The following is a 12,281-nucleotide window of genomic DNA, read 5'->3' on the forward strand; positions in this document are numbered from 1 at the left end:
TTGTTATGTTTATTTTTGTACAATCCATTTAAAAACACAAACAGTGTTGTATATTTGGTCTGGCAGACAGTCTGGAACGAGAGCCCATGCTCCTCTTCTCTTAGAGCCTGACCCTAAACCTGATCATAATAATTACACATGAGCTGGAAACAAAATTTATATTAGCTATTGCATTTTGTGACCTCAGTCACTATACTACATGGTTTTTCTAATGTTTACATGAGGTAACATTTTGCAGTCTGCATTCGGAAAGATCTTAAACATAAATTACATAGTACTTTGTCTATAGAGTTAAGTGCTCACTTTAACCCTGTAAGCTTCTTGGTTGTTTCACTCACTTGTGCAAATATGACTACATTTTCTTTTTTTTATTTACGTTTTAGATTTATATATAGCATAAAATATATCTGGGGAAAAAAAGACAAAACCTGTTATTTTTAAATAACTGGATACTAAAATGAACTGATCTTCTGCTTAACTGAATGTTAAACCTGCAGCCACACTGGTCTTATGCTGATAACAACAGTGATTCCAGGTTCCAACTGTTTAACACAGATTTTCAATTTGCTATAAAGAATCGTTTCGTCTAAACAATAAACACAACACAATAGGAATGTTAAAGAATACAGTATAATCTAGTCTAATATAGATAACTACCTTATTGAAAAATCTGTTGTTGTTTTTTTTTCTAGCAACATATATGTGGATATCATGTTTTTTTAATAGCTTTTAAATGAAACTGTAAATACTGTATGTTGCCCCAATATGAAAATATGCGATTTTGTGATTTCTTGGATGAGCCATTGTCTAATGCATTGGAGAAATGTATAAATTACAGTAATTTCAGCCTGTTTAGCTGCCTACTAAAACAAGGTGTACTCCAGCTTTGTTAAAATAAAGTTCACCAGTTCTGTACAGAAGATATTTGTAAAAGCCATTTAATTTTTTTATACTATACACAATGATTTGCATACCTCACAAATTAAGATAGGTTGCCTTAAATCTTAAATCTTAATGATCACATATGATGTTCATAGTACAATAGAACAATGTGGTTTTGTGACAGAAAGCTATAGTACACTGTCTGTAGTATCAGTTCTCTGGATTTAGAGAACAGGACAATATTGATAGCTAAGGGTTTATTTTAGTCAGATTTCTTCTTTGTTTTTTTTTCCACATATTTGATGCAGGTTGTTCAGGTCTTTAAAAAAAATATTAGAACAACAACATTCCATTTGTTATTTTTTTTAACTGGTCCTGTCTGAAAAAGTAACAGCAATATGAAGATCTTAACAAACAGTGATCATTTTCATGATTTTCCTTTATAAATCATTGGTTGTTTAGATCAGCAATTTTAGTTAAATAATGAACATAACAGACAGAGACAGTGATATTTGCAAAGTAAAATAAATGTTATATAAGATTTACAGGAAGAGTGCAATAATTATTTAAACAAAATTAGGCAGATGCAAAAAAAATGTGGGCATCCCAACTGAAAAATTACGTCAATATTTAGTAGATCCTCTTTTTGAAGAAATAACAGCCTCTAATCTCTTCCTATAGCTTCTGATGAGAGGCTGATTTCTGGTTGAAGGGATTTTTGACCATATTTCTTTACAAAATATCTCCAGTTCAGTCAGGTTTGATGGTTTCTGAGCATGAACAGCCCACTTTAAATCACACCACAGATTTTCAATAATAATCAGATCTGGGGACTGAGATAATCATTCCAGAATGTTGTACTTGTTCCTCGGCGCGAATGCTTTAGTAGATTTTGAGCAGTGTGTTTAGTGTTTAGGGTCGTTGTCTTGTTGAAGTATCCAGCCCCGGCACAACTTCAACTTTCTCACTGATTCTCAAACATTTTTTCAAGAATCTGCTAATATTGACTGGAATCCATGTGACCCTCAAATTTAACAACATTCCCAGTACCTGCACTGATCATACAGCCCCACAGCATGATGGAACCACCACCACATTTTACTGTGGGTAGCTTTAAGTGTTTGTCTTGGAACGCTGTGTTTTTTTTTCGGCCATGCATACAGTCCTCCAAGTAACTTAACAATTTTAGTTTCATCAGTCCACAGAAGTTTATTCCAAAATGAAGCTGACTTGTAAAAATGTGCTTCAGCATACCTCAAGCGACTCTGTTTGTGGCGTGTGAACAGAAAAGGCTTGTTCTGCATTACTCTCCCATACAGCCTCTCCTTGTGGAAAGTGCATTGAATAGCTGAACGATGCACAGTAACATTATCTGCAGCAAGATGATGATGTAGGTCTTTGGAGCAGCTCTGTGGATTGACTATGAATGTTCTCACCATCCTTAGTCTCTGTTTATCTGTGATTGTTCTTGTTCTGCCACTTCAGGTCCTGACTAGAAATGTGCCTGTGATCTTCCATTTCCTCACTATGCTTCTCACAGTGGAAATTGACGGCTGAAATCTCTGAGATAGCTTTTTGTTTCCTTTCACTAAAAACCATGATGTAGAACAATCTTTGTTTTCGGATCATTTGAGAGTTGTGTTGTTATGAGCTTACCAAACTAATTTTGTGTTCCAATAATTAGTGCTAATGATTTTCAAATCAATAAAATGAAAAGGGTTTCTAAATTTATACACCTGCTAAATTTAGTTGAAAAACATTATTGCACACTTTCCGTAAATCCTATAAACGTCATTTTATTTCTCAAATATCACTGTGTTAATCTGCTCTATAATATATTTAACTGAAAGTGTTGATCTAAACAACCAATGATTTATAAAGGAAAATCGTGATTTTTTTTTCTCATACCACTGTATATCTTTAGAGAATTGTACCACCATGAATAACAACACCATTCTATACTCCAGATATCTGTGTATAAGCAAGGAAGTAAGAGATACAGTTCATTTTTGGTTGAGGACAGGCAGCACCACTTACAATATTATTCAGCTATTTTCAGATGGCTGTGGACTTTGTGAGTTATTGAGAGGAAAAAGCACAATAGCTTGGATGTACTTGTTGTTTTAGTTTAATTTAATTTAACTTAAGAGAATGATGCTGTTAGGACTTTAGAAGATTTGTGATCTTTTTTGTATCTTGATGTTGTAAGAAAAAATGCTGGACAATTCTTCTAAAGAGTTTGTGTTTGTTCTCAGTGGACTGAATGACACTAGAACAAACAAACACATATACTTTTCTGTTGGTCTTATTGTTTACATTGTGACTCTGTTTGTAAATGTGACGTTACTTATCACAATTATTCTGGATATATCCCTTCATGAGCCCATGTATATTTTTATATGCAATCTGTACGTGAATGGGATATGTGGGGCTTCTGCTTTCTATCCAAAGATACTTGTTGATCTTTTTTCAAACTCTCACGTCATTTCATTTACAGGGTGCATGTTGCAAATAAGTGTCATTCACTGCTATATTCTTTGTGAATTCACATGTCTAACAGCCATGGCCTATGACAGATATGTCGCCATTTGTAAGCCTTTGCAATATCACAACATTATGACACAGAGGAAGGTAGTGAAGTTACTGGTCATTATCTGGCTTTTTACTATCCTCGAAGTTTCTGCTGGGACTGCACTGACAGCACAAACACCATTATGTGGAAACACCATCGACAAAATGTAATGCTTTAACTGGGATGTTGTTAAGCTGTCCTGCACAGATATCACTGTGCACAGTGTTTATGGCTACATAATAATATTTTTCCATTTTTCTCAAGCTGTTTTCATCACTGTTTCATACATCCATATCATCAGAGCTTGTGTGAAGTCGAAGAAAGAGCGGGTTAAATTCATGCAGACCTGCCTTCCCCATTTAATCACCCTGATGAACTTCACTGTTTCTGTGTTATTAGATATTATGTTCGCTCGCTATGGCAGTGGTCAAGATCGACAAGCTCTGCGCAACATCTTTGGAATGGAGTTTATGGTCGTGCCTCCTCTCCTAAACCCCATAATATATGGGTTAAAAATGACCCAGATTCGCCGCAGGTTTCTGCATATTTACAGGCACAGACTTAAAGCAGTGCAACAGAGCTGATACTACTGAAGTACTTCTGAATTACTTCTGTCGTATTGCAGGATATTTCATGATATCATAAGATATCTATTTGTAAGAACAAGCATTGGCCATTTTAAAACCTATGTATTATAAAGCTATACAGATATATAAGGAATGAAATATAAAATAAATGTCATAAAATAAAAACAGTTGTGAACTTTGTTTACAGAAGTCATCTGATCATGTTATGAGAAAAAAATAACTAATGAGTGGCTCAATAAATGACTTGATTCATTCATACTGAATAAATATTGTTTAAGAAAACAAATAGATAAAAAAGTCAATTGATGCTGATGTTTTTAAATCATTGATTTGTCAGAATTTGGATAAAACAGGTTTAAAAAAAAATTAAAAAGTTAGTTAATTTACAAAATTTGAAGGTATATCATTATAGACTAAGGCTTTGCTGTTTTTAAATGTAACAGTGCAAGCTTCTCATTTTACATTTTATTCACAAAAAGCAGATATTTTATTTATTGGGTTTAATATGTAATTGTCTGGAATATTTAAATGTTTTTTTCTTGTTTATTTTGTATATTGTTTGATGTGCACTCCTTTAAATGATGTTTACTTTAAGCCTAAATAGTAAAGTATATTAAAGTATTATGTTTATTAACAAACATTTTATTGCATTAAAAAAGACTATTACTTTAACTAAACAGCACAGAAGAAACATATTGTATGCAGATAGGTTTAAAACTAATACAACTCTCTCTGATGGTGAAGATTTTAGGACTGACAGTGGTGACACTAATCTTACAGTGATAACAGTCGCCTTTTTACAACATACAATTTTGAAATTCATACCACAAAACAACTTTATCTACTGGGTCCAAAAAAAATAAAAAATCTGAGCTCTGTGGTAAATATTTGTCAAGAAATATAAGGTACAATTAAACAATATCATTACTAAGATACCCCATCCCCCTATCATCAAATATCAAATGACCATGTTAAAAAATATAGTCATTAATAGTGGGAATAATGTACAATAATTATTGTGATCATTTTAAACAGTTATCTAATGACAACTCATCAACATTATATTCTATAGTGTAATGACTCTGAAAGTGGGAGAATTACAGTGAATTGTATACTCTGTGCTACTGTATGTAGGTAGGTAGTAGGTGCACTATGTGCATCCCAAATCTACTAGGATTGAACGATATTGTAGAAAAACAGGGGGAATAACTTTGATAGAAATATAAAAGAGGTTAATGAAACATTACAGGTCATACTGGTATTTATTGTGATCAGTAATTCTATTCTAACCTCTGCTAAAACCATTTGGAGTTTTTTCACCAGAATCAGACATGACATTGTCATGTCACCAGAATCAGACATGACAAATATCTCCAAAACCTCCTCTTTCACATGATTTGCATGAGTTATTCACATTAGCCATCTTCAGTGTCGGGCACGTTACTATGAAAAAGTTATTAGTTATAGTTACTTCTCCAAAAAAGGTACTGTCATGGCTGGGTAAACCCAGAGGTGGAAAAAGTACAGAAAATGTGTAATTGAGTAAAGTACCTTTGCTTAGCTAAACTTCTACTCAAGTAAAAGTAAAAGTACCCATCTAAAAATCTACTCGAGTAAAAGTAAAAAACTACTCAATTTAAAATGTACTTTGAGTAAAAGTTACTTGTTACTTTTAATTATTTGATGTAAAAAAGTACAAGTCATAAATTATGTATAGGTGACTATAAACCGTATTTTTATATTTTTACAGTTCATCATTATTTTTTTAACTTGCCATTGCTATGCTGCTATTTACATGTTTTTATTTAAAACATTCAAGCAGATTGTTTAATGTTCTCAATAAAAACTTAAGGAAATATCATTAAAAACATGAAATCATACAAAAAAGAATGGTGTTCGGCGCATGCGCATAGCTCGACAGAACACCGGTTCCCCCGATCCGCACACACTCACCCCAGGCTACACTGATTCACACAGCGTCTCTCCCGCTAACCGTAATAAATATTACTGGAAAAAGTTCAGCTGCGCTGCCATGGAGAACAAAACTCAGCACAAACTATGTGTGATAAAATCAGCGGAACATAAACACAGGGAACATTTATGAGGCATTTCTCTCACCACCAAGGCTTTCAGAAAGGTAAACTCTATTTGTGGACACAGGTTAAGCACGTAACATAGTGCAGCTTTGATATGTCTCCAGTTTAGTTCAGTGTTGTTTAATGTCTAAAGGGATCTATGTAATCCATGATCTTAAGCTAAGGTATTTAGGTTAGATTTGCCTCAATCGCCTGTTAACATCGCGCCGACAGACGCGTTTCATACAGCTTTCAGTGCATTTAATATACTAATAATTCAGGCGTTAGTAGCAAGGGTGTCAAAAGTATTCACATTCATCACTCAAGTAGAAGTATAGATACTGGGGTTTAAAAAAAAGTATCAACTCAAACCTTTTACTTAAATGAAAGTATAAAATTACTGCCTTTAAAACTACTTAAAGTATAAAAGTAAAAGTAATGAAAGGGGAAAAATTACCTCATAAACAGAAGCCTAGGCCGCACTACAGGGGCCTATAGTGCACTTCCCCCGATGAATAGATAAACTATAAGAACTGAAATGGTGCTAAAAAAAGGCTTCAGAGATTCTGAGAGTTGTTATTAAAATAGTTTACAGACAGACTCACACAGACATCCTACCTGTCCTAACTAAATGCTTTACCAACCAGCTGTAGACTGTAACTTTGCACAATGAACTTACAAATATTGCATATAGCAATAATATAAAGTACCAGTCAAAAGTTTAGACACATTCAATTCTCTCTTTTTTTTTTTTTACATTTGTTACAGATTAATGTTAAAGTTATCAAATCTATGGCATATTAATTTACAGAGTTATGCAGTAAACAAAACATAAAAATAGTCAACAGAACCTTTTTTTTTTATAACTTCTTAAGCTCCAAGCCTAATTTCCACCTGAAAATACATACCCAAACTTTAAATACTTTTACACTAACATTAAATTATTCAGATATTTTTAATTTTATCAATTAATATTACAAAATTAACTGAAAACACTTAAAAATATACAATTGAACATGTAATATTTAAAATATGGTAAAAACAAGATTTTCAGTGCTTTTCAGATTTTCTCATTTTTTATTTTAAAATGATATATTTATACGTGTGTTTATATAAGTGTTTTTACAGTTCTTTATTTAGTTACTAGGTGTTTACATTCACCATGTAAAATTATAAACTGATATTATAGTGATCTGCTCCTGGGATATTCCTTTCTTTCTCCAAAGGACTGGAAACTTTATAAGAACAAAAACTACTAATTTTATAATTTATTTTGCAGTAAAGAATGTGTTTCTGTATTCTATATATCTGCTCAGTGACAGTGTCGGGTTACAGACCCTTCCCCAGCTCTGTCTCCGTCTAACGCGGCACCTGATTGGCCAAGAGAGATTCACGTCTTCCTTCAGAGAAGACTTTGTTGATTCTGCGCATGTGCATTAGTAAATAATTATTAAATAAATAAAAAATATTAAATGTAACCCCTGGGAGATTAACAGCCAGAGCAATACAAAAAAGAACACTTAAGAATAACCAGGGTAAGACCCAGAAAATGAGAACCCACTCGGATCAGAGTATTTTCTTGAAAATTTATTAGACAATAGAAACCACATTTCCCATTATCTCTTAGTTAGCACTTGGAATCACGTTACCCTGTGATTTCCATAGGAAAGTAATTCATTATAAAAATCACACACCGAAAGGTTCACACACTGGGTCCTAATTTTAACACGGCACACTACAAAGCTGAATCACACAAAAAAAAGACAGTGATCACACTACAACCCCACACAAAATCACACCCTCCTAGAGGGTAATCTTACAGGGGTGGTCCAGGCTCAGCTAAGAGAACTAATGGACAAAGATTAACACACTGAAACAAACAAACAAACAAAAGGAAAATAAACAACAAAAAAAGAAAAATAAATAAGCCAGCTGTCCACACGATCCCATCCAGTGACTCACTGACAAGCTGGCTTATTACAGATAACCATTACACCCCATGAGCAGCCTCAGACCATACCAGCGAATTACAGCTAAAAAAAATTTACTTTATTAAGATCACTTTAAAATCACTAAAGAACAGCAACTGGCAGTTAATGGCGCTCCAAGCACATCATTAATCCCATACTGCACTGCTAACAATCCCAGCACCCATTATCAGTTACATGCAGTCACCGGGCACCAACCGCCGTCCCCACTGTATACTGCCGTCACACATGCCGGCCATCCAGCGCGAGTACTTCTTCTCTCACCCCAAACACACTAAGCACAAAACAACGCTAGATCAGCTTCCTTATATACAAACTCATAACACAATATATTCCCAATGCCCGTTTTCGCTACCTCACAGCGTTGCCATCCGCAATCCCATGTGTTTCTACCGCTGCTTTCGGGAGAACCCCGGCTCTGCTTCGGAAGGACCCACAGCTGCCCCTTTTAACGCCAGCCCAAATTACAACTCCAGTGAGCATGCGCAAACGTTCCTTCACTGGTCACCCGGGCTACAATCTACCCCCTCCAAATGAATCGGCGACCCGACGATTCAAACTAAATCTCGCCCATTGGCCCAGTCTCTACTTCAGTCCCCCTCTCTTCACCCGGGATGACAGATCTAGGCAGATGGAAAGGATTAGAATGATGTCCTGCAGTGGCCCGAGTAGACCTACGGACTGGCATACCCCTAAAGGTAAGATCTAGTTCCTCCTGCCCAGGAGTTGAAGGGAGAGCACCTGTCTCATCCTCCAAAAAACAATACCCGCCCCCTTCCAACTCCCCCTCTGAATTCTCCTCTTCAGGAGTAGGAACCTCCGCTTCACTGGACCCACCTAATATACCCTCATCTTGCTGACCACAACCCTCAGGTATTGCCCTTAACTCTGTTCGATGGACTTGTCGAACTGGTCCCTCTGCATTAGCTGGGGTAACTGAATAGACTGCACCCTGACCTTTAACCACTTGATATACACAAGGATCCCAGTAGTCCTGTATCTTAGCCCGTCCCTTTGCATGATTTCGCAAATATACCAACTGACCTTCCTCAAGTCCCTGATCATTGGCCCGCTCATTGTGCCTCTGATTACGCTTGACTGCCTGTTCTTCCATTCGCTGCCTCACATGCTCATAAACCACCTGTAAACTGGCTTGATGGTCTTGAACCCAGTCCTCTACTGGTTTCGTCTCCTCCATATTACTCCCAAGCAAAAAGTCCACCGGCAACCGGGGTTCACAGCCAAACATTAAATAATAAGGTGCCATCCCTGTAGTCTGATGGGGGGTTGTATTATAGGCATATGTTAACTGAGATAAGTGACGGGGCCAGTGTCTCTTCTCAGCTGGAGGTAAAGTTCGAAGCAGGTCATGCAAGGTGCGATTGAACCTCTCGCACTGACCATTACCCTGAGGCCGATAGGGGGTGGTTCTACTCTTGTGAATGCCATATATCTTACAAAGTTGCTGAATTAACGAACTTTCAAAATTTCTCCCCTGATCTGAATGTATGCGACTGGGAGGGCCAAAACGATGGAACCACTGCTGAACTAAAACCTGAGCCACAGTGCTAGCCTTCTGATTTCTAGTAGGTATGGCCTGAGAATATTTAGAAAAAACATCCGTTAACACCAACACATTCTCTCGCCCATCACTAGCTGGCTCCAAAACCGTGAAATCTATTGCCAATATCTCATGAGGTCGAGATGCCTGTAATGTGCCCTGGTAAGCTCGTACCTTCGGCTGCACTGCCTTCCCCAGAATACATCTCTCGCACCGTTGGCACCACTGTTCCACGTGTCTGGCCATCCTGGGCCAGAAACAGCGACCTCTAAGCAGCTGAAGTGTCCGATCAATGCCCTGATGCCCATGGTTGTCATGCACACTTTGCAAAACTTCTTCTCGTAGACAGGTCGGCACCACCAACTGGTAAATTTCCTTACCGCCCCCTGAAAGGTGTGACCTCCGCCATAACACCCTCTCTCTCTCCACCAGTCGCTCCCAATGTCGCAATAGCTCCCTACTCTCCTGTAAAAACTCTCCCCTCTCACCCGCCCCAGGCCACTTACCCCGCCTCAGGAATTCCTTTATGGGCTTAATACTTGGATCCCTATCCTGCAAACAAGCGAGGTCTGCCATAGAACGACCCGGAAGAGCTAAAATTTCCCTGCACTGCACCTCAAAACATTGAAGCAGATCCTCCTGAAGTCTCCCTACCAACCCAACAGGCATCGTCGTACTTAGGCTACACTGGTCCACATACTGTCTAGAAAGGGCATCTGCATTTCCGTTCTTACGGCCAGGACGGTACTTCACCTCAAAGTTAAAAGAAGCCAACTGGGACACCCAACGCTGCTCCACTGCCCCCAACTTCGCTGTCTGAATGTAGCATAATGGGTTATTATCGGTGAAAAGGGTAAACGAATTCCCCAATAAATACTCCCTAAACTTTTCTGTGACGGCCCATTTAACTGCAAGTAGCTCAAGTTTCATGGAGCTGTAGTTATCCATGTTTTTCTCAGTTGGCCTTAAACTCCTGCTAGCATAGGCAATTGGTTTAACCCTACCCCCTTGCTCTTGCGACAGGACTGCACCCAACCCCCCATGACTAGCATCCACTTCAACAATAAAAGGTTTCTGAAAATCTGCGTATGCTAGTACTGGACTACCAATAAGTCTATGTTTTAGCTCTTGAAAAGCAGACTCACAGGTTCCATCCCATACTGAGGACAAAGGCACAGGGGGAGTCTTACCTCTTTTCTTTGGAGTACATAACTGGCCCACTAGCCGATGTAATGGGGCGGCCAATTTAGCAAAGTTCTCCACAAATCGCCGATAATAACTTGCGAACCCCAAAAAAGAACGCAACTCAGCAAGGTGCACCGGCCTTCTCCAATCCCGTACCACTCCCACCTTGTCTGGATCAGCGGACACACCTTCAGCAGAAACCACATGCCCCAAGTACTTCACCTGACTCTGAAAAAAACGACATTTGGAAAGTTTAACCTTTAGATCTTGACACTGCAACCGGGAAAAAACTTCTCCTAATCTTTCTATATGTTGTTCAATGGTAGAGGAAAAAACAATGACATCATCCAAATATAATAAAACAGACTGATGTCGCTGATCACCAAACATGCGTTCCATCAACCGCTGAAATGTTGCAGGAGCATTACATAACCCGAACGGCATGCGGTTAAACTCAAAAAGGCCAAAGGGAGTACAAAAAGCGGTTTTGGATTTGTCCTTCTCAGACATTGGTACCTGATTATAGCCACTTGCCAGGTCAAGCGTAGAAAACCACCTGGCCCCCGACAAGGCATCTAAAGATTCTTCAATTCGCGGGAGGGGGTAGGCGTCGCGACGTGTCTTAGCATTCAGTTGTCTATAGTCTACACATAGGCGAATACTGCCATCTTTTTTTGGCACAAGCACAATAGGAGAGGAATAAGGACTACAGCTTTCTCTTACTATCCCAGCATCAAGCAGTTGTTTAATATGTGCCCTCACTACTTCATACTGGGAGGGAGGCAAGCGGCGATATGGCTGTCGTACAGGAACATCATCTACCAGCGAAATCTCATGTGTAATCAGTTTAGTACAACCCAGATCACTTTCGTGCTGGGAAAAAATAGAACTATATTTACAGAAAAGAGCTTTAGCCTGCACAACCTGAGAGGGTGTAAGTGTTGAAAACTCCACAGCCCCCAATAAATCCTCCCCCCCATTTACAATAGTGGCCTCCTGTACAGACATCATAACTTCCCCATTGCTAGAGAATGTCTCCTGAGACCTGATAAGTGACCCACAAGCAGAACCAAACATCAATGCCTGCACCACACCCACCACATGTCGTGGGGGCAACCACACATCACTGTTACTTACATTAGTAATAGGAGCAAACAAAGTGCCTAACTCTGCTTGAACCAAACTTGGGGATAATAGCAACCCCTCGGGGAGACAACCATCCTCAGGCCTCATTGGCTCCAACAGAAACTCTTTTAAATACGTCTGAGGGCACGTGACTGGGACCATGGTCAGGGTACCTGCAGAAATACGAATAGGCAACGATCCTTGAACTCGAACACGGAAAGGCTGAGGGGCATTTAGGATCGCCTCAGTCTTCTCACACTGACGAAGGGCACGTTGAAACGCCAAGGGTGCCGATTTCACTGGGGG

General features: G+C 38.4%; 1 pseudogene; it reads left to right on the forward strand.

The window, feature by feature from the left end:
* The first annotated feature begins 3,073 nt into the window (after positions 1 to 3,073).
* LOC125782703 (olfactory receptor 4E1-like) lies at positions 3,074 to 4,115 on the forward strand (annotated as a pseudogene).
* Positions 4,116 to 12,281: the final 8,166 nt, after the last annotated feature.

This window comes from Astyanax mexicanus, chromosome 18, assembly GCF_023375975.1.
Source record: "Astyanax mexicanus isolate ESR-SI-001 chromosome 18, AstMex3_surface, whole genome shotgun sequence".
Taxonomy (NCBI): Eukaryota; Metazoa; Chordata; class Actinopteri; order Characiformes; family Acestrorhamphidae; genus Astyanax; species Astyanax mexicanus.